Here is a 24,011-nt window from a genome sequence, read left to right as displayed (position 1 = left end):
AACGGGGAACGATGTTTTGGGATGGGGAGACTTGACTTCTTAGTTGGCATTGGCAACCCTAAGAAAGAATTGAAAGAAAGTCAGGCACCCAGTCAGACCACCCTTATGCCAGTACTATTTTTTTTTTTTGAGCATTCTATTTTAAACATATCCTGAGGAAGCTATAGAATAGTTACAACTGCTTATTACTAAATCTCCTCATATAGCCTGGGTTGGCCATGACTTATTGAGCTGACTTTGAACTTCTGATTCTCCTACCTCTGTTTCCCTAGTGTGGGGATTACAGGCATGTCCTATCATACCCGTCCAATGAACAGGGTCTTATTGTTGTTGGGGCATCACCACTTACCAAGAGGAAGCACAATGACGAATATACAAAGAACAGGACTAGAGTCACAGTGAGCAGCCATGCATCCCAGGTAGAGGATGTGAGTGACAGAAATAGCCAGAGAAGGCACCAGTGAGTGTGGACAGAGGCTGCACTGTTACCATGCACCAGCTTCAAACTGGTCCCAAAGGACTTGAAGCACTTGGCAGGGAGGGAGTGAGAGGAAGACTGGTTGACTTGGCCACATTGAGGAATGTTGAGGTCAAAGGGGAAGGAGAGTGAGACAGGGAGACAGTTAGGGATGCTTGGTCCGTTGGTTGATGTGAGACATGGCTGCTGGATGGGGATGAGGTGGGGGAGGAAGTGAACCAAATGAAGAGAAGAGTGAGGGATTCCTCAGTGGAAACTTCCGGGGCCAAGTAGGAAGTTTGGCCATTGGACAAGGAACTTAGAGAGTGCCATTGCTGCTCTGAGATTTGTTCAGGTCAGGAGTCGAGAAGAGAGGTGTGTGCTATTACAAATATGGAAGTCAGGATGATCATGTGATAAAGTGGGCAAAGGTCAGGAGTTAACAGGAGGGCCAGAGGGTGACTTAGAAGCCACCCAGCATGGGGAGACCCAGGAACTGCACCGTTACTAGGTGTGGTGGCTCCCACCATCCCATTTGGCCAATTTGCCCTGTCTATTGGCATCTCCTTTGAGCTGTGCTGTTGTCCTGGCCTGAGTCAACTGCAAATCAGAGCTCAGCCGCTGGTAAACCTAGAACAGATTGGTCATGTATCTGCTATAAAGCACTCAGTGCTTTTACATCTCACTGGAAGCAAAGCAATGCTTTCCTGATAGCACGCATGGCCTTATACAAGCTCCCCACGGAGACCCTGCCCCCGCGCTGCCCCTCAGTGCCTCCTGTTCTCAGCATTGGCTCTTCTGTTGTTACACTGGTGGACAAAGAAGAGTTTGTGATGCTTTGAAGCAGAACTGGTAACAAGAAAGGATAAGCACACTTTGCTAAGCACTATTTGCCACAGTTGGATCACTAGAAGGGGGTTCTTGGCATGGGGCACCCACAAAGCCTTGGGTTGATCCTCAGCAGTATATAAAAGGGGCTTGACGGAGCATGCGTGCCTGCAATCCTGGATTTACCTTCAGAATCTAGGAGGTGAGGGCAGGGGGATCAGAAGTCCAAAGTCGTCTTTGTCCCTGTAGTATGTTTGTGGCCAGCCATAGCTACAGCAGACCCTGTCTCAAATAAACAGTGTTTCTTTAAATGTGAAAAGAGACTCCCACAGTCTAAGGCCCTTAATTATATGGGATGTGTCGCCTCCTATTCCAACCAGCAGAAAAGAACGACACTACGTTCTTCTCAAAGCAGTTTATTTAGGAACCTTTCAACATCATGCATGAATCTCTCTCCAGAAATCAATCTCTCCAGGAAAAAACAACAACAACCCGCCCCCAATCACAATCCCTTATATATCCTCTCAACCACACCCCATCAGCCCAGTCCACGTAACAACAGTCCATTGGCCAGAATCATCACTCGTCATATGGTCCGATCTTGCATCATGGTACACCTGTGCAGTTCTCACGATGGTTGTGGCTTATTTTCAGGTGTATGAGGAAGTCCCAAGATGGCGCCCGGGCTGCAGTCCCAGGTGCCATCTTGGGACTGCTGCCACACCTGCTCCTCACAGGGATGTATGGTTTGGAGGAAAAATGTTGAAGATGTACAGAAGGAGCTGATTAGAAAGGGGGACAAGTTCTTCCAGGGGTTGGAGTTCAGAGGTTAGGAGAAGGATGAAACTGTCCAGCATCAAAGGGAGAAGAGATCCACAGAGAGATTCCAGAGTTTCTAACAGCTAAAGGACCCGGTGTGTTTCTTCTTTGGAGAGGAGAACAGGACCAGAAATAAATGGGACTTTGGGGTTAGCAGAAAGCCTGAAGCACCCTTGCTTCCCAGCCAGTACACCCTGCAGTTACATAGCAGCTTGGGGCAGGGCTCCCAGAAGCCAGGTCTCAAATGTTATTCAGGCTAAAGCTGGTTTGGGCAGGCACAGAGGAAAGGGGAAGGAAAGCTGAGATTTGGCAAGCTTATGGGCTCTCCTCTCTCTGTTCCTCTTCCTCTTCCCTCCTTCCTCCTCTCTCCCTCCCTCCCTCTCTCCCTCTCTCCCTTTCTCCTTCTCTCTGATTTCTACTGTCTCCAAATAAGTAGAACCTGTAAGTGTCACATCATGCTGACTCCACAAGACATCTAGAGCCTTTCTATTCCTTTCCAGGAAGAAATCATGACTATTTTCAACAGAGTTTTGGAAATCCTACAATGAGAATGCTATATCAAGATTTTTCTCCTCATCAGCTAGTGAGAGCATCAATTACACCTTGATGTTGGTTTGTTTGTGTTCTGTTCTGACTTCTTATCATTCAGTACCAGTGTCAACTGGAAGCGGTTTTACTAAGAATTGGGCTGGGACAGTGTGAAACCACAAGGACGTCTGTTGGTTATGAATGATGTAAGGGACTGAGGGTGCTGACAGATGTCAATGTGAGGCATGGTGACAAGCCTGGATGCTTGTTAAGTGACACACAATAGCAGGCTGGCTAGGAGCAGATAGTCCCACATTAGGGAGCAAGTTGCCTGGGAGTTGGAAAGAGAAAAACAGGTTTCATTTTAACTTTTGAAGTTTGCCAGAGGTTTCAATTCATTATAAGATACTTTCCAACTTCATTGATGTTCTGTCATGTACATAAGTAAGAAATTTATGAGCCTCTCTACAGGGCCCAAACTATGGGTATCTTTCCTATCTATCTATCTATCTATCTATCTATCTACCTATCATTCATCTGTTTATCATCTGATCAGTTCATTAATCTATATTAGATAATTTTTGTTGTTGTTGCCATGATGAAATACCATGACCAAAAAGCAAGTTACAGAAGGAAGAGTTTGCGCTCCCTCTCTGGGCCCTGGAGATGCCGTTTAATTTTCATTCTCTCATATGGTTTAGATTTCATCTTGCTTGGTTAATAAGGCTTCAATAAGAGGACCAAAGATAGCTTTTTCCTTGACAGATCTGCTATTTGGGTAGAAGCGAGACCTCCTGGGGAAGGTGATCCTTGCATCTGTAGCTCCTCTAACACTTAGGTTGAAGTCAAAAACATATTTTAGGGTGTCATCTGTCTGAGTGTCCTTGCTTAAAACCAATAAATTGCATACTTTAAAAGAGAGAGGAGAGGGACAAGGAATGAGATAGAAAGCACCATGAATATCCAAAGAATGACTTTTTAGAAGTACGGGGGACTCTTATTAAAAGTGTTTCTGGTGTTAAAAAAATCTTCTCATTCTTCAAATCCTTGGGTAGCTGTGATCTACACACACACACACACACACACACACACACACACACATACACACACACCACACAAGAGAGAGAGAGAGAGAGAGAGAGAGAGAGAGAGAGAATGTAAAATAAAGAGTATCTGGATTTTAGCTGAGCTAGACACTCTGTAAAAGTGCTAAGTGAATAAAAAAAAAAACTCAGAGGAACCATCTCAGTTTTGCTCCACCATGGTGACCCCTGTGGTTTCTTTCCTTGTGAATCTTTGAAATTTACTTTTCCTCCTCTGGAGGACTTTTAAAAACAATTACGATTGAAGGCAAGCCCAGACAGTGACCCAGTTCCACTTCGCGTCTGACTCTGCCTTGCCTCTCTGAGGTGCTGTTTTCCTGATGAGTTGGGAGTCATTTCTAGGAATGGAGAGCTGGGCACTAGGTCACCCTAAGGTGAAGCTGTTCTTTGTTGCATGGCAGCCAACACATACTAATGATTTCCCCTGAGCTAGTTGAACCTCGAAGAACCAGACCTGAGATAGCAATCAACCCAGTGGCCCCACCAGGGCTCTGCTCTGCCAGCTCCTCAGCCCCCTCCTTGTCTTTGTTCTTTGTGTAAAACCTCAAAGTCCTTGTCAGCTCCTTGAAGACAGTAAGTTACTCAGTCATTCTCCTCTTGCTGATACAGCCCTGTAGAATTAAGCTCCTTCCTGCCTTCCTACTGCTTTCTTTGTCCATTAGAACATACAGCTGAACCTACCCTCATTGAGACCCCAGGATCTGGGGCTTTTATTGCACATGTTTATAAAGAAGACTTGTCTAGATGGAACTCTGAGAACTGAAAATGTCTAGGTGGTGCCTCTCGTGCACATGAACTCTGTGGACATTGGTTAGGGCAGTGTTAGGACAGCCAGGCTACTCAGGACCCAGATGAGCTGATTTAAATAAAAAAGTTCAGCTGCTGAAAGAGCAATGGGTGGAAATGCCTAGATGACGTTTACATTTGTTCCCAGGGAATGCTGGAGCTCATCAGGGAGCCAAAAGGAAAGACACCAGTCCTTAGGGATCTTTCATGTTGGAGCTTTTTCCTGCCCAATGACTGCTGGAAACTAAAAAAGGAGGAAATGCAATGAGGGTGGGGAGGAGCTGTTGTTGAAGAGTAGGGCAGGGCTGTAAGCTCAGACTGAATCTCAGGGGAAGAGGGGCCCAGGAGAGCTGGGGTGCCTCAGTTAGCTGTCTACCTAGACCGAGAAGTTCCTTTCTTTTTCCTTCCCTCTCTCCCTCTTCTCTCTCTCTCTCTCCCTCCCCCCCCTCTCTCTCTTTCTTCCCAATCATAACCATTTAAGGCAAAGGAAATTCTGTTTATAGTAGAATGCCTGATAACTATATGGAATCAAAAGTCCTGGGTTAAAGTTTTTTTACTATTTCTGAAACTTCAAAGTCATATCAGCTTCTGAACCTAAAATTAGATTTACCTGTTGCTGACTTTAATGTAATAACCACGTCTTCTTTGGACACTGAGATTGTTTTGTCCTAGATCTGAAGTCCTGGTTACATCTGAAGCAGTAGCTCACCTATGAGACATCCCCTGGTCAGTGTATTAATTTCTTTTCTCTTTTGCTTTTTTTGTTGATGGGGAGAGTTGGCATAGTCTGACTTTTGTTAGAGATATGTCTCTGTGTGGCTCTTGAACAAACCAGTTTGAGGGCTTGAGGTGGGTCTTGTATCTGACTCATTTTCACATGTTCACATGTAGAACAGCACCTTGGATTGAGTAAACCCTGATGTACGTTTGGTGGGTTGCGTTCATCTGCCCTCTGGTGCATTATACCAACTGTTCTGGCTGCTGCACATCCTCGCTTCCTGGGAAGCTCAGCTAATAGCAATGAAAAGCCTACAGATTGCAGAGAGAAGATGAGACAAAAACACACAGATTGGCTGAGTCTTGGAATGGAAATATTACAGATGGAATTGACACTGGCCCAACTCCAAATAACATAAAAATGTGGTAAAATTGATTAATTTTACCCAGAAAATAAACAAAGTTAATTTACCTTCCCATTAGTTATATACCTATTGCTTTTGTCTCTTGCAAGGGTAGAGGCTGGTGGCTCCTCTGGTCATAAGTTAGAGCCATTTGATAAAGGAGGCCCAGGTGGGGCTTGCATGAGATTGTGTGCAGCGTCACCCCATTTGGAAGAGTTGGCTTGGAAGAGAAAGTGCTCTTTTTAACTCATGTAAATACATATTTTATATAGTGTATAGTACACATTTTGGTGTGAGCAGAGAGAATGCTGGCAAAAAAAATGTGTCTTATTACCAGATGATGTCACACACAATAGTCCTTACTTACTGATAAGGGGGTCTGAAGAAAGGCTCTAGGCCACAAAGGCAGAATAGGCTCTGCACGTTTAATCCATCATTACTCTTTTTAGCATGGGGATTCATTCATCAATAAGTAGGTCTTTGAGTAGCTAGGAGTGTCCTTGAGAGATATTCCTGGAGGTTGAACTTGAGGAATGTAACTTGCACTGGGGAGAACATCTCTTTGAGAGATTGGTCCCTAGGGCCATATGGCATTGCATGCATTCAAGTTGAAACAATGTATCCATCAGGTTTTTAAGAAGCATTGTGCATTCCTCAGTATTTACAAAATATAATTTTCTATGTGGGAATGGATAAAAAAAATTCAAAGCTAGGTCAATGAAATTAAAAGCCACTTTGGTGGTTGAAGGTAGGGACACATTAGTGTAAAGTGAGGTGTCACATATGGATAAACATTAGTTTGTATCTTCAAGTTGGTAATGGCTCTATAGAAGATGGGCACGTTCACACTAGTGTGGGATTTGTGTGGGTCAATTTCCAACATTTATGAACTTCTTACTGTTTTTCTTTCCGTCACAAGCCAGCGTCCCCCACAGCAGATAGGATGAGGTTTCTGTCTTTAAGGGGTTTCTAAGTGTCTGTGAAAAGAAGTTTGATGCCATAAAACAGATAACACAAAGCACTGGTGCTCTATTGTATGAAATGAAGTATTAATGTCATCTCAGACTCAAAGAAAAGGTTAGGGCTGGGTAAGGTTAGGGCTGGGTGGCTTAATAAGCTGTACTCTGAGCTCACCTCCAGAGCTGTTGATTATGCTGTGTGAGTTGCTTTTTGCTACCACATGTTTCCTCCTTAGGTCACTGTCTTAGTTGGGATTTCCTTGCTGTGAAGAGATACCGTGACCAAGGCAACTCTTATAAAGAACAAGAGGTAATTGGGGCTGGCTTACACTTTCAGTCATTCAGTCCATTATCATCATGGCAGGAAGCATGGTAGCATGCAAGCAGACATGGTGCTTGAGGAGGTGAGAATTCTATTTCTTGATCCAAAGGCTGCAAGGAGGTGACTAACTCTCTTCTGAAGGCAGCCAAGAATAGACAGACAGACAGACAGACAGACAGACAGACACACACACACACACACACACACACACACACACACACACGAGCTTGAGCACTAGGAGATCTCAAAGCCTGACTACACAGTGGCACACTTCCACCAACAAAGCTATACCTATTCCAACAAGGCCATACCTCCTAGTAGTATCACTTCCAATTAGCCAATCATATTCGGACTACCACAGTTCCCAAGAAGCTTTGTGTATCTCCAAAACTTTACAAAAATATTTATTTCAATTGAGTGTTGGATAAAGAGGGAATAAAAACTAAAGAGTTGCAACGATTATATATAAGTAGTGTGTGTGTGTGTGTGTGTGTGTGTGTGTGTGTGTGTGTGTGTCTGTCTGTCTGTCTGTCTGTCTGTCTGTCAGTCTGTCTGTCCTGGGTCATGAGAAAGAAGCCATCTGAGGTTAAGTCAAGTATAGATAAAATGATGCAATTAAGACTCTTGGTAAACCAGAGCTGTAAGACTGATGCCAGCTTTCCATGGCATAGTATTTGGCAGTAAATTGTTCTTTTTAAAAATAGGAGGAATATTCTAAAATAATGATAAGAGGTAAATACATAAACCTGTCACGTGGTTAGCCATTAATACTATATAATAACTGACTAGGACACACTTTTTTATGACTGGTAGTGCATTATGCACTGTGATGCTTACAGTGTCATTAGATTACAGATAATTCTTTATTCCATTATAATATTATGGGAATACTAGGATATACATGATTAATAAGTAGTCAAAACAGCACTGTGCAGCACATGACTGTATAGCAATAGATGGCTGTAGAAAGAATGTCTTGTGCCTGTATGAATGTGGCACCTGTCAATAAAAATCTTGTGGCTGATGATTTAGGCAAGAAATAGGAGGTGGGACATCCGGGCAGCAGAAAGGATTCTGGGATAGTACCAAGTAGGAGATTTGCCTGGGAAGATGTGACGCAGATGGACTATGCATGGCACCTGAGCACAGGTGACCAACCATGTGGCAAATGTAGATTAGAATAAATGGGTTATTTTAAGTTATGATCTAGCCGTAGAAGAGCCTAGCTATATGACTAAGGTATTTGTAAATGTATCTTAAGCTGGGACTTATCTCTGGGATCATAGAGCTGGGATGAAGAAGCCGACTTAACTTCTACAGATGACCAGTGTGCTCTGTGACAGGCAGGGCTTTATGACATCTTCACGCTATGAGCAGGCAAGTATGACTTGGAGGTATAGTGAGCATCATTTGCTTGTGTGATGTGACTGCATTGTATGACTTTGACTTCTAACAAGCCATGCGTCCCTGACTGTTCACACAAGGGCTCTTGGGCATGAATGTGCTGCATGCATACCAACTCTCTATTTCATGCCACAAATTGCTTTCTCTTTATCCATTAGTGTTTGCAGAAAGTTAGTTTTCAAAGAAGATTCCAGGAAAGGTATATTAGAATTCAGCCTACCTCATCTTGTTTGAAAGTAACCAAACTTCGAATATATGTGCTGTCAGGAAACAGTGGGGAGGTAAGGACAACAGACCACACTAGCCTCCAATTTGAGCTCTGTGACTTAATGATGATTTGAAGTTTGTAATGTTTTTGTCAAACATTGCTAAATGCTTATTCATTTTAAAAATTATATTTAATTATTTATTCTCTCCTCCAGTCCCCCTCCCTCATCGTGTGTGTGTGTGTGTGTGTGTGTGTGTGTGTGTGTGTGTGTGTGTGTGTATTGGTTGAAGGACAGCATGTGAGAGTTGGTTCTCTCCTTCTACTGTGTGGGATCAAATTCAGGTCACCAAACTTGGCAGCGAGTGTCTTTCCCCATTGAGCGATCTTGGAATACATAAGCATACTTTCTACATCTGGAGAATAGTAGTAACAAGAACCTTTATCTTGAAGTATGTATGAAGGTGGAACAATAAATAAAGTCTTGTGTGTGCTTTGGGGATGTATGCACACAGGTATGTACTGCATACCTGTGGAGGTCAATGGAGAATGTCTGCTATCCTCTATCACTCTCTACCTTATTTTTCCAATATTGGGACTTGTACTGATTCTGGAGCTAGGCTGTCAGCTAGCAAGCCCTGGTGACCCTCTGTCCCCATAGCACTAGGATTACAACCATGTGTTATGTCCATGCCCAGCTTCTTATGTGGGTACTAAAGGACTGAACTCAGATTTCCTTGCTTTCCCAGAAAGTGGTCTTACCCACTGAGCCATCTTTCTTGCTCCCTACATGAAGTCTTGATTCACAAACATTCTAACCTTAGCTCTCTTTCCTCCCATCTATTTTTGTGTATATAAAGGCACTTGTGCATTTTCCAATCCAGAATAGTAATCATTTAAACAGTTGAAATTAGATAAATAGCTGTAGACCAGTATTTCAACCACTGAAAACATTTGTGTGAGTGCTGTGGCATAATGGTGACCGTGGTAAATCCTACAGGAATTCATGTCTGTAAAATGTATTGGTGCTAATGTGGGCTTGGAAGTCATCCATTCTGGGTTGAATTTCCTAACAAATCCCATTTGTTAGACTTGGGCTACCAAGAGCCAAGAACAGCATCCATTCCTAAGACTCCACGCAGAAGTGAGAGTGGACTAAACTTGACGATAAGCATTTGATGAGAATCATATCTTGCTAGTTTCACTAAGGATCTCTCAGAGGTGGATGACAAAAGTCCTGGAAGGGTTAGGATGGAAAGTCCAGGAAACATGTGGAGCGAAACTTGGATTTTGTAAGGTACTGTATTAGATAGATTGCTGTGACCATGACCAAAAACCAAGGCACCATATTTGTAGGTAACATTCCCTGAATTCTACTGTTAGGTTTTATCATGTTCAATGGAGATTTAAGATAAATGGGAAAGGGCAATACAATAGAACAAGTGTATTCCTCACACTCTGTGAGTACAAGCTTGCTGAAGGATAGTTCCCAGCACCTTGAGGGTATGGGCACTCACAGATCACAGTCTCATTCTGAACTATCTTTTTGGGAATGCTTGTGCAGTGAGTAAGTACTCTTTAAAAATCTGGATAGCTTTGTTTTTCAGAACAGAAATCTGGTTTGTTTATAGCCCAGCCTAATAAACTCTCTCTGAAACAAAGGCTGGACAATTTTCTTATAGCCCAATAAGATAAGTTGCATAATCTTAATCCTGAGATGACATGGCTAAGGTACCACCCTACTCTGTCTGTGGTATTCATAATGCTTCCTTTCATTACTTTCATGTGGCATGATGACCTACTGTACAAAGCACGCTCATGCTTGCCTGCTGTTCTTGGAGCAAGGATGTCTTGTCTCCAGCCCCAGGCTGTGTCTTTGCTCAGAAAGCTGGTGCCCTGAATTGCTTGCTTTCACACAGGTTGAAAAACTCAGATCTCTCCTAGACCTTGATAGGGAAGACACTGAGCAAGAGTTTCCAAGATGCGGCAAACTCATCATAGAGGCAGTGCCGCTAAGACATTTGGAGGTATCCAATGGTAATCCACATTAAAAACAAAGTTCAAAGGAACTGGGGCTTTGTGAATCATGTGCTTGTGAAGGCAACACATGGTCCCCAGCCCCATTTCTGCTTCCTGTCTACCATGAGGTGGAGATCCCTTTACCACAGGCCAGAATCAATAGTGCCAAAGACTGTGCACTGGAATCTTTGAGCCAAGACAAATCCTTCTTTAATTCATTCTCTTGAGTGTTTTGGTTATAATGGCACAAATGTTAAGAACTGCATAACCTCAGAGAGTTTTATACAAATTAAATATATACATGATTGTGAATGGTGCCTAGCCCACAAGACACTATAAATAATGATGATTACCATGCATGCACATTTTTCATATCATAACTCTGAGGATAAGATTTTAAACAACCGTTATTAGATTTTTTTTTCTTTCACTAAATAAAAATAAGTTGCTTGCAAATAACAGGAGTGCAGCATCTCCTGTAGGTAGTTACTGCTCTAAGTTCATGAAGGATGGTGGGATAAACTAAGCAATAGCTGGTTCCTTAATTATCTTCTTTGACATTTTTTTACCGAGGACTTGCTACAGGGTAACAATACTGTCCATCTCCTATCTCAGAGAAGATTATGGTGTACTAATATGCGTCTAGCAAATATTGTAAACTCTTCATTCTTTACGAAGACTTAAAAACTTCCATGTTTATAGTTCAAGCAATGGTTTTCAAACTCTTGTTTATAAGCTTTTTGCCAAGTACCTTCTTGTTTGGATCATCACTCGTTTTTTCTTGGTTGAGCAAATTAAGAATCAGCATATTCTTATTTATTTTAGGATTTGAGTGGCCATGTTGAGTGATTTTATATTTGTTTGGGTTTTTTTTGTGGTTTGTTTTGTTACTCCCATCTCTGTTTTGCAATATGACTTCCTCTCTAAGTTTTGGATGACAAATCTGTTTTCTAACAAAAATTTCTTTCCCTTTTGTATTATGCATAATATTGAATTTATGACTTTGTACCAGATAAATGTTCAATAACTGATAAGTTATTTTGTGTATTTATAATATTTGCATTGATAGACCTTCCATCACAGACCTGGTAAGACAGTACTAATGACATATTATTTACCTGTATGCTTATTTATTCAATGTCTAACATTTTGAAAAATTTATTTATTTAGTGATGTTAGATAGATTATACTTAAAAGATCTATCTATCTATCTATCTATCTATCTATCTATCTATCTATCTATCTATCTATTATCTTTAATTTATTTGAGTCAGAGTCTCTTATAGTCCAGACTGTCTTCAACTTGAAGTCAAGTTTGAACTTCTGATTCTCTTGCCTCTAGTGTCTAGGTTCTGAGGTTACAGGCATGTATAACATTGTCCAGTTAAGAACATAATTATTTAGATTTCACATAACTATAAAAGTAGCTCTACTATAACATTAAAGCATTAGGAAAATTATGTTTTATTTTGGGTTAGATCTAAAGTCACGTGTAGCTATTACTTATGTAAGCCAAAATCTACCAACTCGGCTTAAATGGCAAAGTTTAGTTCTGGTATCCTAGGGAAAAAGCTTCAAGCATTAACTGTAGTTTATATTTATAGGGAAAACACAGGAAATTTTCAACAATTTCTTGACGTTTTAATTACATACAAATGATTTAACTAGTTGGTAAGTAACAGGACCATGTAGTTTTAAAAGTGCATCTTGTTTTCATTTGTTTTGATAGGGCTGGGGAGATGCATCAGTGGGTGTACTGGCTGGTTTTGTGTCAACTTGACACCGCTGGAGTTATCACAGAGAAAGAAGCTTCAGTTGGGGAAATGCCTCCATGAGATCCAGCTGCAAGGCATTTTCACAACTAGTGATCAAGGGGGAGGTCCCATTGTAGGTGGGACCATCTTCAGTTCTATAAGAGAGCAGGCTGAGCAAGCCAGGGGAGAAGCAAGCCAGTAAGGATCACTACTCCATGGCCTCTGCATCAGATCCTGCTTCCTGACCTGCTTGAGTTCCAGTCCTGACTTCCTTGGTGATAAACAGCAGTATAGAAGTGTGCGCTGAATAAACACTTTCCTCCTCAATTTGCTTCGTGGTCATGATGTTTTGTCCAGGAATAGAAACCCTGACTAAGACAGTGGGTAATGTGCTTGCTGGCAAGCATGGAGACCTGAGTTAAGTCCCCGCTGAACATGTAACCGCTGGCCAGGAACAACAACTGTGCACATTCGCATTCCCCTACCCCTGAAAGGGAAAAGTGAATGAGAGACAATCCTGGGGGCTTGCTGCCTAGTCAGTCTGGCTTAATAAATGAGTGCCATGTTCAATGAGAGACCCTGTCTCAAAAAGTAAAATAGAAAACAGCAGAGGAAGACATCACAGTACTCACCTCTGGCTGCAACATACATTCAGGTGCATACACCACACAGGTACATGCATGCAGGTTCATACATGGATACAGGTGCATGCATGCAGGTACATACACCACACAGGTACATGCATACAGGTGCATACATGCACAAAGACGAACATCTACCCACATATACTTCATAGGCACACACAATATTGACCTATGGAAAGAGATCACACATAGCCAACTTTTCTATTGATCCTATATGCCCTCTATAACCCATGTGGTCAGCTTACTTTGTAATGTTCTGTGGTACTAATTGAGTCTGTCTTACTGTGGGGGGATGTTGAAAGCCACCCACTATTATTGCCTGTCTTCATAGATAGATGGTGAAGCAAAGTCCCAGAAAAGCAAAATCAAGTTCAAGCTATTAAAGAAACTTTTCAAGCAGGGCGATGGTGGCACACACAGAACTTGGGAGGCAGAGGCAGGCAGATTTCTGAGTTTGAGGCCAGCCTGGTCTACAGAGTGAGTTCCAGAACAGCCAGGTTATACAGAGAAATCCTGTCTCGAAAACAAACAAACAAAAAAAAAAAAACAAAAACAAAAGACCAAGAGAGAGAGAATTTGATTGAAGTTCCTTATTTTGTAATTTTTTGCAATTATTATTTATGTATCCCAGATACCCGGTACCTTAGTTTATTTAATGTCTCAAACGAGTATGAGAATCTGGTAAGTTATCAATTNAAGAAAAGAAAAGAAAAGAAAAGAAAAGAAAGAAAAAGAGAAAGAAAGAAAGAAAGAAAGAAAGAAAGAAAGAAAGAAAGAAAGAAAGAAAGAAAGAAGGAAGGAAACCTTTCAAAATAAACTAATTATCAAAGTCATAAAGGGACAGGAGAAACAAGCAAAGGTCTCAGTCAGGAACGCTCTCTCTTCATAATTAATTTTGAAAATCCCATGTCTAATCTGGAACTAAATGTATCCTGTGGAAGAAAGTCCCTTGACTAGCATGGATAATGCTCCTTAATTCCCAGCAACCTTTCCCATCAGAAGTGGCATTCTTGAGTGCAGTAACCTCTTTTCATGCAGATTAGGCTTATTTCTACATGCTAGGCGGGTGCTTAACAGAGAGAAGCTTCTTCAGTAATCCTACTCACACATTCGAGAGTGAAAGCATTTGTGCTCTCCTCCCCTGCACTGAGTTCTTCCTGTCCCTCTGAATGCCCTATTGAGTTTAGTTTGGAAACCATCCCTATCTCCAGTTCCCACTTTCTGACCTTGAATTCTGGGCATTTTTGTTCACTTGTCCATATTTTCACCTTTCTCTTCAGTCACTAACGTGTCTGTTTTTAGTTTCTCCAAAACTCCCAGATCTCTAAGCTTAAGGTCAGGCTCTAAACCACACCACTATCACCATGCTCTGAGTGAGTGCATAGCAGACTCCGTGGCATTAAGCAAGTCTAAGTCTCAGCTGTTTAAACAAACACTTATATCCTGTTGCTTGCTGTGAAGGAAACCACCTTTCATTGACCCTTCAGCTAGGCTGGTTAGAACTTCGGAGACTGAATCCAGCAGTGTGTTGCAGGTTCAGACCCTAATTAAACTTTATCTTGAGTCATCTTCAGACCTCTCGTTGATGTGGGGTTTTTATGTTTGTTTGTTTTGTTTTGTTTTTTTGTTTTTTGTTTTTTCTGTTCCTGTCTGAGGTAACATCCTTGTGACTTCAAGGTAGAACCTTGAATGCATGCACTTACAGACTATTGGCTTCTACCAACCCCAAAGCTAGTAGCCTCACTGGATAGCATCTAAGGTACTCCAAAGAGCCCACCTCTTTGCTGTAACCTGCTTATCAAATGTTTGCACTAATACATTTAAAAAGTACCTTAATTTGGGGTTCCCTATTTCTGTAAAAGCACTAAATTGCTGCCTCGTTGGAACATGGTATTTGGAGAAAGTAAAACCTGTGTTCCTGAGCCACAGTCACTCCTAACTGGCTCCAGAATAAACCATCTCTTATCTTGTTGAGGCGAGCTGTTCCTCTCACTGACAATAACAGGGGTCTATGCAGGAGCAAGGGTGGGTCATGGCGGGAGGTTGACCTCTGGCACCCACACATGTGCACCTGCTGGTCTGAGCCAGATGAACATTAACCAGCAAGCAGTTGTCATCTCCGTAATGGTCTTGATGAATGCTAGTTTTCTTTAGCTTCATCTTGCTCTCCTCACTTGCCTTTGCTAACTTTTCAAAACGTGTTGTTCCTAATACACACTCCAAAATTTAGGCTTGCTTTCCCTCCCCGCTAGCATCTGTGAACTTAAAGGCAGTCATGTTTCTAATCCTTCATGGTACTATTTAAAAACATGTCCAAGGCTAATCTCACTTGCTAGAGGTGTACTTTGGCTCAGCATTCAAATAGGATCCATCTTTTCTCCATTTCTAAAACACAAAAATCAAGTCTCCCTTACTAAATTTTTTATTTCAGTCCCAGACGCCTTAAGTGTTATACTATCTTAGATATTGTACATATATTATGTATATAATATATGCATAATATGTATATTATGCATATATTAGCTATGTTAGATATATTATACATATATTAGGTATATCTATCTTAGATGTTATACTGCCTTACATAGATACACTATCCTCAAACATGGTCTCCCTCCATGTGGAGCTTGGAGATCTGAGATGTTCAAGCTTGTGGTATCTGAGAAAACCGCAGAAACACGGTGACCCCTCTCACGTTTGATACTCATCTCTCCTTGTGGTGATTTACATGAAAATGGCTCCCTCAGGCTTCCAAATTTCAATTCTTAGTCACCAGGTTACGAAACTGAGAAGGCTTAGGGGGCTTGGGAGGGTTGTCTTACTGGAGTAAGTGTGGTCTTACTGGGAGTGAACTTTGAGACTGCAAAAGCCTACACTAGGCCCCGTGTCTTGTCTCTCCCTCTGTCTTCTTGATGCCCGTGGAACAGGATGTAAAGCTGCTTGCCTGCCTGCTGCCATGCTCTCTGCCATGGTGACAAAAGACCAATCCTCTGAAGCTGTAAGCCAGCACCCAGTGAAATGTTTTCTTTTCGAAGAGAAAACATTTGGTCATGGTCCCTTTTCAACAATACAGTGGTAACTAAGACGTCCCTGAAGCAGGTCAGACCCAATGTTGGCTGTTTTATGTCAACTTGACCCAAGCTAGAGTAATCAGAAAGGAGGGAGCCTTACTTGAGACAATGACTCTTAAGGTCCAGCTGTAAGGCGTTTTCTCAATTAGTGACCAATGGAGCAGGGCCCAGGCACTGTAGGTGGCACCATCCCTGGGCTCCTACAAGAAAGCAGGCTGAGCAAGCCATGAGGAGCAAGCCAGTAAGCAGCACCCCTCCACGGTCTGTATCAGCTCCTGCCCTGAATGAATTCCTGCCCAGTTTGAGTTCCTGTCCTCAATGCTTTTGAGGATGAACTGTTCTCTGAAATTTGGGGCTAGAAAAGCCACTGAGTCACTTCTGTAAGAGCTTGCTACAAACAGAAAAAAACAAAACAAACAAAACAAAACAAAACAAAACTGGAGGCCTAGCTTGTGCAGTTTCAGCGGGAAGCAGAGACTCTACCAGACATTTTGTGTGAAGGATCTGTAGCTTTGGTTAGCTGGGGATGAAGAACCATCTGTGATGAGCAAGATACCAGAACTACTAAAGTAAAACCCTTGCTGGATACTCAATGCTGGTTGGCCGGAGCTGAGAATTTAGCCACGATTAAGAAGAAAGCAGCATTGTTGGGGTGAAACTTTCAGGGGAAGTGTTTTCAGAGATTCAGCACACAGACGCTGTGTTCCAGACAAGGCCATAAGTTGGACCTTGCGCTGGTAGCTGAACTTGGTAGTGCGCCAACAAGGAAACATTGCCATGAGAGCCTCAGTCTGTTGGCCCAGTCTCAGATCTGATCTCTGGGCTAGAGCTTTTGGTCTGAATCTCAGCTCTGGTACTTGGTATTTGGTATTTGTATGGCATGAGCACGTGATAAACTTCTGTGTCCCGGTTTCCTCATCTGTAAATTTCAATTAAAAATCATAGACAATACATCTTATAAATGCACACGTGATTTTAATGTACTAGCAACAGTGTTTACACTGCAAGGTTGTCATGGCAGCTGCTTGATCCATGTACATCGCTCAGAACGATGTAGGGTACATGCTGAGCTCCATAAAGTATTATTTTTGCTTTTGAATTTCGTCCGTTTCACATTGGGGGTGGGGACACATGTTTTTGTACTTAGGTTTTTTTTTTTTTTTTTTTTTTTTTTAACTTGGAAATCAGAAAACAGTTCTGGTTCTAAATAGGTGGAGCTAACCAACAACCTTCGGAGAGGTGGGGCGCCTCACCCCATCACAACCGCTTGAGGATGCTGCCCCCTGGTGGTCATTCTCTGGGGCTTCCACCACTCTGTTTCAGTCATGCCAAAATTTTCTTTGTCTTCTTCCTTTAATCAAAGGTTAACCTATCAGCAGCTGCAGCGTTCCCTCACAAGCGTTTCTCAAAACACAGTTTGTAAGTCGCAGATCTACATATGCATTTCCACCGTTTGGGAGGCAGCTAAATGTTATACTTTTGGTAGGAATGTTTAGAAATGGTGAGAAAATTATGTGTCCACTCAGAGCACCTATTATGTAATCTTTTCAACTGATACACTTGAAAATGAGATAAGTACCTGAGGATTCAAGCAGAGTCCTCTTTAGTACTGATATAAGCATTCATATTTTTAAAAATCATTCTTACGGACTCTAGGATAAATGTTCTATTGCATACCAAAATATAGAGTTTTAAAATATTAACATGTCATTACTTTGACAAAATTTCTCAGAATCAAAGAGATAAAAGTTACAATGTTTGCACTTATGCTGCACATGCGTGCGCTGTTTGGTTCTGTTTTCACCTGATCATCTGCAGTGCCCACCCCAGCAACCTCTATCTTATTTCTTCAGGAATTTTCCACAATAACAAACAAACAAACAAACAAACAAAAATAAAACAAAAAAAAAACATTTGTTTTCAAGAGGAACTATGCAAAACTCTTCCTTTTCAGTTCTTTTGCAAACTTACATGACCCTGGAAGGTAGTTCAAGGGCGGATCACCTCTGCTACACAGTTCTTAGCACCAAAAAAGGCAACATCAGAAGATTGGTGAATACTTTTTTTTTCTTTTAACACATTTGCTATCGTTTCTGATGAAGAATAAAGAATGAGTCTGAAGTTGTAGCTCGCTCAGCCGGCTGGTCAGGCACTCGCTCAGCTTAGCCGGCTGGAAGCCCGGCATTCTCTCTACACTTCTGCTGCCACAGGCATTGTAGACAGAACATTACTCAAACCACAGGCTCCAGACTCCCAGGTAACTGAAGCCAGCAGGAAGCTCTGTTTGATATCAAGTGTGTGCTTTATCAACCTTTTTGTTGTGATGGGAAGAAGGGAACCAGCTTTGCTTTTATCTTGCCCTGTCGTAACATTGCCCAGTAGGTGAAGGCTTTTTTGGTGCACTGTGGCCAAACTCTTTGATAGATGCTGAATTTGTGATCATAAATTTTCTATAATAATAATAATAATGATAATAATAATAATAAATCAATGTTCTTTCCATCACCGTTACTAACATAAAATTTTACACAGCCACGTGTTTTATTAAAGGGGATCTAAAATTCTGCATTCAGGAACCACCACATGGAAAATACAACTTAATTTTCTTTCCTAAGAGACAGAAGCCTGTCCATCCAGGGACAGAGGCTTACATCTAACAAAGCAACTTTGAACTTTGGAGTCAACCATATAGACTTTGAGCTAAACACAGTCTCGGTGTCTTATTATATTAAAAATACTCCTGCAGAATAAGAAAACGAAGTGTTTTTGTTTCCTCTACAAGTACTTAGTTTTCAATGAGCAAGTTAGAGTTTTTGTATTTCATTTAACGAATATGCCCCCCCCAAATTGTTTTGCTTTTACACATGTGATTAAACTATATTAAATCTACCCCTTTTTTTGTAGGATGCCCTTGTGGCATTTCATCTGGACCCAGTATCATTTTATGAAGAGGGTTGAGACCTGAACACAATACAGTCACTGAGCAGAGACCTGGCTTAGTGCAATCACAAGCTCGTCCCAGTGTTCCTGTACCATACTCTGTGGCGCCTGGTCTATTTTGCATAGTACTTGTTCCAACTCCTTAAGAGTTCTAGTAATTTACAGAAAGAATTCTCTTCATTAAAAGAGGAAATGTGCTCTGTATTTTAGCCCAATATTTAACATTTAGTAGTAGTTTTGTGATTTAAGAGTCATAGATACTTTGGATGTTAATTATTTCTTTTATACCAATCTTTAGAGTCATGTGCATTTAAATATCTGATTTCCCATTCTAGAAATATTGCAATCACCTCACAATTATGAATTAGTGTTCTAAGCACATTTCTGTCTGTCACTATTGCCAGAAAGTCTCAAGCATGTTACTGGGAAATAACCATGCAAGGAAAGAAGACGGGCTTCCTCAGTGGAGTTCTGCTCTAAAGCGCAGCTGACGCTTGGGCCTGGAAATTTCTTTGTTGTAGGCAGCTGCTCTGTGTGTACATTCTATGTGCATTCTAGGATGTTTACAGGACCCTTGGCCATGTCACACCAGATGCAGTGACATGCTCTTCCTCACTGTCTGCAGACACTGCCACATGCTCTCTGAGGCAACAACTGTCAACTTCCTAATAGAACAGGTTTGTTTATTTGGTTGGTTGGTTGGTTGGTTGGTTGGTTTCACCGTAGCCTAGAACTGGCCTAGAACTCTTGTCAATCCTCTTGCCTCAGCTTCCTGAGTGTTAGAATTTACAGGTTTGAGCCTCTATGACCAGCATCCAAGATCAGATTAATATTTCCAGCCAGCAGTCTGCTTTTCTTCCTGTGTCGACAGCCAGAATTCTGACCCCTTTGTTTGTTTCCCATCCCAATTGCAGGATAATCACAAGCTCTGTGTCGCCATTACTTTTCATTTCTTTTTCACCCACATGTAGTTACTCCCATCATATTATTCCCTATAAACACCTATGTTTGTGATTAACCTTTTGCCACAGTAGCCAGCTAGGGATAAGCAGTGGCTAAGTGAGGTGATATAGAGAGCTTGGGGTGGAGAGAACTATGAATGGCAGACCAATGTCTGAATTCTGATGACTTCACCTGAGTGTAAGACAGTTCACCCTTGAAAGGATGGTGGCACCAGATTCACAGGTATTATATATAAGGCCACAAAAGTATGTTTTCCTTATTGTAAGAGTCATGGCCAGTACTACTCAGAACATAGGTGGACAAGAGAAAAACATTGAAAGTTTACTTAGCCAAAGTTTTGCATGACCCAAAGTGATGGTCTTCAGAAATGACAATTAAAAAGCCCAGGGAGCATTGTCCATTTTTCCTAGGTAGGGCTGACGAGGACCAGGCACTCATGAGGACCAGGCACTCACATGATAATGTAACTGAACACAACAGTGTGGTCTGGAGCTAGAGTGTGATCTGAGATTGAAAGCCAGCAACTCCTGTGGCTCAGATTCTCTTTGACTTCTCTGTGGCATTTCTTCTAGACACAGAGCGGGACTCCTCAGGAAAGAGGGACCGACCGTAAGGGACAAAGCAGAGAGGAGTGATCTCCCTGGGGAAGAGGAATTCTGCTTTCTGTGGCTTGCTTTACAGGAGGACAAATTACAGGAGCGAGATTGAGAGTCCTGGCTTCTGATGCTTTCCGATGTCCTTTTGTTCAAAGTGCTTGCAGCACCAAGTTCTACATTAACTTGAGACTAACTTGTAGACTCACACACAGAACTGGATCAAAAGGAAAGCTGTTTGTAGATTGCATTCTTCATAACAGGTGTGCTGTTCTCTGTACAGACTTCCTAAGAGTCTAGGTCCCCATTTCCATATAAGCTAACTGTAATTCTTGAAAAACAGTCCTTTTCAAGAGTCTAGAGGTGTTAAGAAGAGAAAGGTATTTGATATGCTTTAAAGGTACCAAATACACTTCTCAAAGCTTCAACCAACACAGGAGATCAAGTGATATTTATTCATGTTTTCTCAGGAGGATCAAGGTGAACCATCTCCAACTTCTGCTCTTATCAAAGACAAGCCTAGCAAAGTGTTAACCATGGCCACAATGGCACAAATACCCCCATGATTTTGGAGTTATCTCAGCAGTCCAGTTCCTTCTTGTGTCCTTGGTAAGGATCACACTAATTCTGTTGGCTGGGAGACAAGTTGGGACAGGGACTGGTGCAGTGTGTTGAAGAGAGGACACCCTTCTTGCTGTGCTCAACTATTCTTTTTCATCGTGGAATTTATCTATGTTAGTATTTCATGCTTCATCGTTGGCCATGCAAGAGCTGGACATAGACTTTCAACGTAGCTAGTGGTTGAAAGGAAAGGGGTAACAAAGCAACATGCAGATTGAAATCAGGTGTTTTTTAGAGAAAGTAGCCCCAGGTCCTTTTTTGGAGCAGGATTTCTGTTGGAACCACCCTTAATGCATGATTCTGATTTCATCACCTTCCCAGTGATGCCCTGCTATTGGCCAGGAGCTCTTGGTAGATCTTAGCCCATGTGATCCAGGTGCATAGCACATGGAATGGATTTATCAGTGGCAGCAAAGGATGGAGCCAGTAGAAGGAGGGTGGACCGGTCTAAGGGACAGCATGGAGGCCAAACTGCCACCTGCTTCCCTTCTTGATTCTTCTTCTCTCTGTGTTTTTTCAGCATCAAGAATTTTAATTTCAGCATCAAGGTTTTAAAATCATATAATGTCCAAGCTGGAAGACCTGCATGTATTCTTTAAGGTCTGGAACATGTTATGAATTATACAGAGAGAAGAACTGACAAAACTGAATCTGCTTCATCTAACCTGGGTGTGCAGGGTTGTAGGCTCACAGTGTTTTCACCGGATCAAGCACTCAGATACACCCGCTGCGTTCCCGGGACTATTCATGTGAGCTGTCATCGAAAGTAACACATTTGAACGGGATGCCCAGGGAAGCTAGGGGCCTTAAATACTCACCAACTTCACAGCCAACCACACAGAACATCATTGGCCACTAGATGGGGATTTCAGATTTTCTCAGGGCTGTGCTATATACAAGATGGCGGCTTTCACACTGATTTCTGGAAATGCTTCCTAGGGTCTTAATTACAGGAAAAGCAGCAAAACCTTACCAAGTAACTATTACAGTTGCCTAGTATATTTTGTTTTGAACTTGCCATCTGCCATTAATCCACTTCTTACAAGGTTGTCTCTGTGTGGCAACCTTTGTGATAGAACATGTACCCATCACAAAGAACAAAAACGTCAAGACACAAATGCTAAACACCACCAGGACATGGAGACTGTGTAGGGTCAGTGATTCTTAGGTGTTTTTCTAGTGTTTGGTCTACCCTGTGCTGATGCACCATTTTTAATGTATGGGCACAGTTAGGCTGATGTCAATTACACCAGTAACCATGGAGACCAGAATTCCATAGATGAATAAGAGAGGGAGTGGCAAATTGAGCTTGGGTATATGTTGTAAAATAAATAGGTACAATTTTGACAATATTATGGTTTAGCCAAGTGAAATGAAGCTCAACTTGCCAGGAGAGATTTTCAAATTTTTATAAGAAATTACTTCATAAATGTAAAATTATGCTTTTCACGCTATTGTTTTTTGGTAAATGTTAATGACTGCTGTCTGTGTTTCAAACTATCATTTATTTATTTTGAATTTTAGCAGCTGTGAATGTAGAATCACTGTCCAGCTTCAAAAGTCCTGAGAGAAAGCTGTGCCTTCCAGGTAAATCGGTCACTGACAACGGTGTTTCTGACGAGGTATAGACGGTCTTAATTTGCTTCCAACTAAAAGTGTAACTCACGAGATCAGTGTTTCGAGATCAACCATGAAGCTAAGCAAATCAATGTCTGCAGCGCCTTTTCTCATCTCACGTATGTACTTCTGAAACTGCTCATGCATCACGTGAGGAAAGGCATTTCCGGTCTCATGGCAACCGTGCTCTGACAAAGATGCAGTAGAAATTCAAGTGCAGTTCCCCCCCCCCCGCTGCGTTCTAAATATAATTTCAAGAAATTAGGAGTGTGAGTGAAGTCGTGAGAGTGAATGGCTCTGGATGTCCCAGGGTGCTGGCTTGCACGCACTCTCAGGCTGATTAACAGCTTGACCGGACAGCCCCGGGCACCCACAGAGAGGAGCCCAGGCCACAGCTCTCGGACAGGAGAAGTGGCTTCTTCTTCAGCAAACAACCGTCGACCCATGGTCTTCGTCTGTGCCCATCAGGTCAACTGTTGTCTTACAGAACTTCAGCCATTGTCTTTCTCCTTGTGTCAGGAGCCTCTTGAAAGATTATATGAGGATAATTAAGTGGTGAATAAGGGTCAATGTGGACAAATAAATCAAACTGATAGTTTGAACACAGACTGATTGAGCAGAAACAAGGAATTCCGCCATGCCTGTTACCGTGGTGCCGGATGGTTACTGACTTTGTTAACATTACATCCAAAGGCAGCAAGTGGAAACGCTTTGTGTGGGATCAAAGCTGAGCAAAGAGACACGGGATTTAATTGTTCAGCTTTATTTTTGAAATAAAGACATGCAGTGCCTCCATTTAGTTGACTTTAATGGAGCACAGAACCAAACTCATGCTTTAGCATGCTAATTGGCTTAGAAAACGCTTCCCACTTGTAAAACAGAAACGTAAGAAATTCCAGAAGCACCGTTAGACTTTGGGGAAAGCTTAGAGTACAGAAATATAAAGAGAACTAAAGTCCTGGCTTCCGGTTTACGGAAGATAGCAGTGAAGTACAACAAACACTCTATACTTTTATATGTATTTTAATGTTTTCTTATAAATCTAGTGTTATATAAGTCGTGTTTACATAACAAAAAAGCTGTGGAAATCAAAATTATTAGGTAGAAGGAAATATTTTGTTAGTTATAGAGGCAGTCTAGAAATCTTGAGAAGGATAGAGAGTGAGAGGGAGAGAAAAGAAAAGGAGAGAAAGAAGGTGAAGGAGAGGGGGAAAGAGAGAGGGGAGGGGAGAGGGAAGGGAGAGGGAAGGGGAGAGT

This window comes from Mus caroli, chromosome 10 (assembly GCF_900094665.2).
Source record: "Mus caroli chromosome 10, CAROLI_EIJ_v1.1, whole genome shotgun sequence".
Lineage (NCBI taxonomy): Eukaryota > Metazoa > Chordata > Mammalia > Rodentia > Muridae > Mus > Mus caroli.
This window is presented reverse-complemented; position numbering follows the sequence as displayed.